The sequence below is a fragment of the Lepidochelys kempii genome, chromosome 5, assembly GCF_965140285.1.
Source record: "Lepidochelys kempii isolate rLepKem1 chromosome 5, rLepKem1.hap1, whole genome shotgun sequence".
Lineage (NCBI taxonomy): Eukaryota > Metazoa > Chordata > Testudines > Cheloniidae > Lepidochelys > Lepidochelys kempii.
Window position 1 is genome coordinate 35,032,263 of NC_136384.1, and position 6,870 is coordinate 35,039,132.

Genomic DNA, 6,870 nt, shown 5'->3' on the forward strand with positions numbered 1-6,870 from the left:
CCCATTGGGCCCGATTTCTATTTACACTAAGGCCAGATTACATTGCTTTGGCAATAGTGACCTGAGCGTAAATGAGAATCAGGCCTATAGCATTTCGCTAGAGTTTCACATGAATTGTGCGTGGAATAGAAAACTTGTTATCTAATTACAGAGACATTGAAAGTTTTCTCTGAATAACATTATTACTAGTCTTGACTTCTAGGTTGTACCCCCTCTGCAGGACTAGAGGCAGCTGAAGACTTGTTGCCTAGTAAGAATGTTCACGTAACCATAGCCCATCTACTTCCTGCCCAAACTAGTGCTTCCAAAATGTAATAAGTAACTTTTAAAACTTCATACATAACCAGGTAACTTTTAACTATAACTGAAGACCGTGGGCATTTTTTAAAATTTAGTGAAACTTTCACTCAGATTCTGAATTGCTACAAAAAAATTGAAAGAAAATATATTGACTATAATTTTCCAAAATTGTCTTCCTGTTTTTCAGCAATTAAGTTTTGCTGGAAGGTCTGAGTTTTAGGAGTTCAAGTTTCTACCCTTGCATCAAAAAGAAAATATGGTCCAGGTATTATGATAAGCTTGCTGAGTAGATGTCCTGAAGAAAATGAGGTCTATGTAACTGTTAAAAAAAAAACAGGCATTTTCATCCATTTATTCATTTTTAGTGTCCAGGCTATAAAATGTAGAGGTTTGGAGTGTAGATGAAGGACTGGTCCTTGTTCTTGTCACTGAAAGTTGTATTCACGTTTCTTGGCCACCTTGGGGTGATCAGGATTACTTCACCTTATTCTTCCTTTACCATCTGAATCATTTTTCTATCAGACATAGGGGAGGTAATAAGTACAACAGAGTCTTGGATCACTTGTGTGACAGGGTATCTGTCAATGTTACTCCCAGATCTCTTTCACTTTTGTTAGCTGGAGGCTTTTTCTTGTGAGAAACGGATCCATCTGAAGGGCTCCCAGCTGCTTGGTTATTTGGAGGAAGACTTATGTAGTGCCCACTCTGACCTACCTTTTCTTGTGGACTCATACACCTAAGGATGCTAATTTTTCTTCCAGTATTGTCTCTATTATTTCTTAGTTCAATGAAGAGCTCCTCATTTCTTCCCCCATCCCTTGTCTGTTCAGATATGTCTGAGTGGATTAGAGGGACAAGGTGGGTGAGGTTACTGGACCTCTGCTGTTGGTGAGAAAGTCAAGCTTTCAAGCTTACACAGAGCCCTTCTTCCCAGACCCGAAGAAGCTCTGAGTAAGCTCTAGGTAAGCTTGTTTCTCTCACCAACAGAAGTTGGTCCAGAAAAAGATATTACTTCACCCACCTTGTCTCTTTAATATCCTGGGACCAACACTGCATACAATGAATGAATTAGAGCATTCTCCCTTTTATGCTTTCTTGAATGCATGTAAAGCAATTGTGTGAAATTCTGCACAGAGAATAAAAACAATGGAAGAACATTCATGGTCCAAAGAACTGTATTGTAATGGTTGCATCTGATGAAGTGAGCTGTAGCTCACGAAAGCTTATGCTCAAATAAATTTGTTAGTCTCTAAGGTGCCACAAGTCCTCCTTTTCTTTTTGCAAATACAGACTAACACGGCTGCTACTCTGAAACCTGTCATAGGAATACCAGAATCCTCTTCTATAGATATGTATATGCTTAATTTAAGGAGTTCATATGACACAACTGCTTCCCAAACACTTTGGCTCTGGAAAGTATAACAGGTCTCTAAATATCCTGTATCTACTCAAGAGAGTAGAAAGTGTGGCAGGATTTCAAGGAATCTTGTTTGATTAGCTGATGACAGTGATGTAAATTCAGTCAAGATGCTAAATTACATACAAATAAAAATATTGGTTAGGGACTCTCCGTCCATACCTTATTGTGACCTTGCAAATTACGCACATAACTACTCTATGTAGCCGTACTTTCCTACCACCGTTTGGGTCCTCCACTTACTACAACACCCTTTGTTGTGTGCTGCACCCACTGCTAACGTCCTGTCTTTAAAGTGTGGGTTCTTTGGGGCAGGTACTGTTTCTTACTGTGCTTCTACAGTGCCGAGAATAAAGTAGTTCTGATCATGACTGGAGTCTCTGTATTTATTTATATTACAGGAATCCCCAAAGGGCATATCTACAGTACACAGTGCTCTGTTTTCCCAGTGAGTGGAATGTGATGCAATTTGATGTATCTGGTTTAGTACCATGGAAGAAGAGGATACCTTCCCTTTATTTCTACCATTTCTCCCTGGGAACTAAACATTATTATTATTACCTAGAAGCCCCCAGCATTATCAGAGCCCCATAGTGATAGGTACCATACAAACACATTGTAAAAGACCACCCCTACCCCAAAGAGAAGTCTAAATGGGCAAGACAGAAGAGGTATCAGAAGGGAAACAGGAAAGAGTCCAGGAAGGTAAAATGATTTGCCTAACGTCATACAGCAGATCACTGGTAAAGCTACAAAACCCAGGTCTTTCAATTGCCAGTACAATGGTCTATCCACTGGACAACCTTTCATTCCAGGCATCCTTCTTGTAGCAACAAAAACTGAAGGTGACTGTCCATTATGTCCATGCAGCAGTTGAGAGGTTAAACAACATTACGTTTGTTACACAAATGGATACAAACCAGGAAATACGAAGCTGAAGCAGGAACTCTGTTCTGCATGTGCTCCATTATGCGGAGGTATTACAGACATTGCAGGAAATAGCTAACCTCAAGTATGTGTACTGCATTATGTAGACACAAACTGGCACATGAAAGATGGAGTTTCATCCTTAACTTTTTCAGGCTTTTGTCAGTTTGTACCACACCTTAACGTTGCTCAATCTCCTTTTATTTTCCATGTTAAATTTAGCAATAATGACTAATATAGTTCACAGGTGTGTGTGTAAGTAGACTAAGAAATACTTTGGCATGCGACAGGATTTGCGTCAGCTGTCAGTCTGTAGCTCATAAATGGTGGCTTATTTGTTTAAAACAACAGTAAAATGTTAAACAATGAAAAAGCAAAAACAAATTAGTACTCTATTTAAAACCCTGGCCCTAGAGAATTATCATTTAGTATGTAAACAGTCTGAGGATTTCAAGGTTACATATACTGCACTGCTAGCTCACAATTGTAGTGGGTTTTTAACTTACCACTTTATTGAAAGGTAAAAGTTGCAATTTACAATACAGTTGTTTACACAGCACATTACAAAGAAAAGGAGTATTTGTGGCACCTTAGAGACTAACACATTTATTTGAGCATAAGCTTTCGTGAGCTACAGCTCACTTCATCGGATGCATTCAGAAAAGAAATGCAAAGAGAGCAATGAGTTAGAAACTCTTCTAGAAGAGAAAGATCTGTTTCCTGATCCAATGCCTGATTTCCTCCTGTTGGGTGCGGGGGGAGAGAGGGGGAGAGATCCCTATAGATCTTTCAGTCTGTATGACAAAAATTCTAATAGTGGATGATCCTTCCCTGGGTTTTTCAATTAATCCCATTGTTCATTGTCTGCTCTTTTTTTTTTTTCCTGTGCACATTGATAGTCAGCTATTCAAAACCAGTAGCGTTAGTTGTTTTATCAAAAAATCCTTCTTTATCTTGCCTAGGTTTCAAAATCAAAATGATCATATGTCAATTTTGTGGACTATATACAATGTAAGACCTCCACTCTGTTTAAAGGAATTAACCTGTTGACTCCACCACAACAACAAAATCTTTGGGTTCATGGCCAGAGATATCCCGGTTACCTTGTCCAATAATATTTCATACTGAAATCCAGACCTCCTGAATTAATGAATAGCCACCACTACACATGAAAATATGACACTGTCTCTCCATTGCCTCTTCAGCAATAGGCAGGATATTAATATTAATAATCTAGATTTATACAAAGATTAAGAATGGGTATCTATTCAGGGCTCTAGGTATCCCTGCCATCAGTTACTAAAACAAATCAAATTAAATAGCCCACATCACACAAAATCAGGGTACTCAGGAGTCACCCTCCCAGAAGAGAGGATAAACCTGAAACTGCAGTGTCATATGCTAGGCAGAAACTCCTTTCTTTTGTACATTGATAATTTGGGGCAGCCTGCCAAATTCTGGACCAATCCTCCTACATCTCAACGTATATAGCCAGAAACAATTGAAATCTGCAGATTTGATGGATTTAAACTGTTGCTAGTTTTGCTGTGCTCAGAATGGCAAATCTTAGCTATGGTACACTTCTCTTTTTACACACATCAAGCAGAAAATCAAATTTGAAGTTTACCATATGAATCTGAAAGGAGAATTTTGGCCAGAGTTTGGATAATAAACCCTATTAAACCCTTCCCAATTCCAGTTTTTAATGCAATACCAAATAAAACAGATAGATGAGCCATTCAAACTTGACCATAGCTTTACTTAGTGGTAAAGCTTGGTAACAGCAACAAAAGGCATTTAAATGTTAATGTGTTCACTGCAGTGTTGTAGCCATAGAATCATAGAAGATTAGGATTAGAAGAGACCTCAGGAGATCATCTAGTCTAACCCCTTGCTCAGAGCAGGGCAAACCCCAACTAAATCCATCCATGTAGTCCTGTTGGTCCCAGGATATTGGAGACCAGGTGAGTGAGATAATATCTTTTACTGGATCAGCTTCTGTAGCTGAAAGAGACAAGCTTTTGAGCTTGCACAAAGCTCTTCTTCAGGTCTGGGAAAGGTACTCAGAGTGTCAAAGCTAAATGCAAGGTGGAATAGAATGTTTAGCAAAAGTAGTTAACACATATTCCCAGAGACCATTCAAGATGAAGTAGCCAGTTAACACCTCTGCAGTCACAGGAAGAAAAAGAAGGGTTAGTGGGTTACAGATTGTTGCAATAAGCTATAAATCCAGTGTCTTCATTAAGTTCATGATTTTTAGTGTCCAGCAAAGTTATGAATTCAAGTTCTCAGGCTCATCTTTTTGAAGGTATTTTGCAGGTTTCCTTTGAGGATGAGGACTAAGAGGTCAGATATGAAGTGATCACTTTGTGAAAAATGTTCATCCTGAGGTGGTATGGTGCAAGTTCGTTCAGATGTGTAGCGATAGTCTGATTTCACCAACATAGTTGTTAGTGGGGCGTTTAGTGCACTGGATGAGGAACACCATATGTGATAGGTACGTGTGGGACGCATGGATCTTGAAAGGTGTGTTGTGTGGGGGATAGATGAATACTGATGAAGACTGAAAATATTCCTTTCACTCATATCACTGTATGAACAATAAACAGTCTAGAGCCAAAACTGATTCACGGAGGCTGGCATTTGAGACTGCATCTCTTTTAATCACTTTTCTTAAGCAGCCTTGCCCACGAAAAAACTGAATTAGTCACTGTTTCATGTCATCTGCCATTTCAGCTCAAGTGTGCTATTGTAATATACAGAAAAGTTGGTATGACTGCTGTCACACTGAGAGCTACACAGAAACAAGATGTGTCTCATCAGGCTACACTAATGACAAAATGTATAAACTCTAAGGCCTTGTCTATACTGCCACTTTACAGCGCTGAAACTTTCTCACTCAGGGGTGTGAAAACACACACACACCCCCGAGCAATGCAAGTTTCAGCGCTGTAAAGTGGCGGTGTACACTGGGAGCCAAGCTCCCAGTGCCGGTAGCTAATCCCCTTGTGGAGGTGGGGTTTTTACAGTGCTGGAGATCACGTGGCCCTTTGCTGAGGGTGCTGTCCACACTGTGCAACCCACTAGAATACAGCCCATTGGCTCATTCAACATGGCACACGCCCTCCCCCCCCCATGAGCTTCAGTTCAGGGGTACTTGGCACACCAGACTATATACTCCATGGTTCAGGTGGTCTCCCAATGGCATACACTCAGAGGACTGCCACATCCTACTGTCTCAAGGCATGCTTTCACAGCCAACCAGTTCAGGAAACTATGGCTCAGGGTCCCACCAAAAACACGCCCCTTGGCTCAGAGCACACACACACACTTACAGTCTGCAGCTCAGGAGGCCACAGACCAAATGCTTCCACAGAAAGACCATACCTGTTATGCTTATAAGAAGCACATGGGATCTTTTTCAGGGGAAAAGGCAATACGCTGTGTTTACTGAAGATACAACAATTAGCATATGCATTCAATCACACCCACACACAGTCCTGCAGTCAATGTTATAGTTATCAGTCAAGAGTCCAGATCAATCTAGTGGCCAGCTAGGTTGATCACGGGTAGGGAGGAGCCGGGTTCTGTCGGTCGTGACACGATGCTCTGGGGAAGTCTTGGCAGGACGAACCCAAAGTTTCATGGCAAGGCACCCTGTTTATATAGGGATTCTCCTTCATTGGGAACAATGAGTTTTGTATCCTCATGCTGAAATCAATTGTTGTTTGACAAGTGCTTGTTTTCTTAAATTGTTCTTCTCATCCTTTATCTTGTTCTTTCATTAAGTCTCTCAGGGAGTTACCCCATGCTGGTTTTGATCACAGCTATCTTGTCCCCATTGACAGGTGTCTGTCTCATCTTTAGAGTCATCAGTCTGCCCTCTAACATTTCAGTAGGGGTATGTTGTATTCTTCTGGTATCCTTGCTTCTGTCCTAGGTTCCTCCCTAGAACATCTTGTTCAGTGATGGCCTTCACACTTGTCTTCTAACACACACATTCCTCATTCACTCACAAAACAGAATTGATTTACACAGAACATTTGAACAGGAATATCAAGTTGCAATGCAAAAGAAAAACAATCATTGCATTCTTTTATTTATTTTAAAATGCTAAACCTACAACAAAGTGGTGACCCTAAAAGGTCTGTTACTGCCTTGAAAATCAGCTCAGACAGATTCTGGCTGATGCATCTCTACCAATGGCCCATTAGGCCATTCCTTTC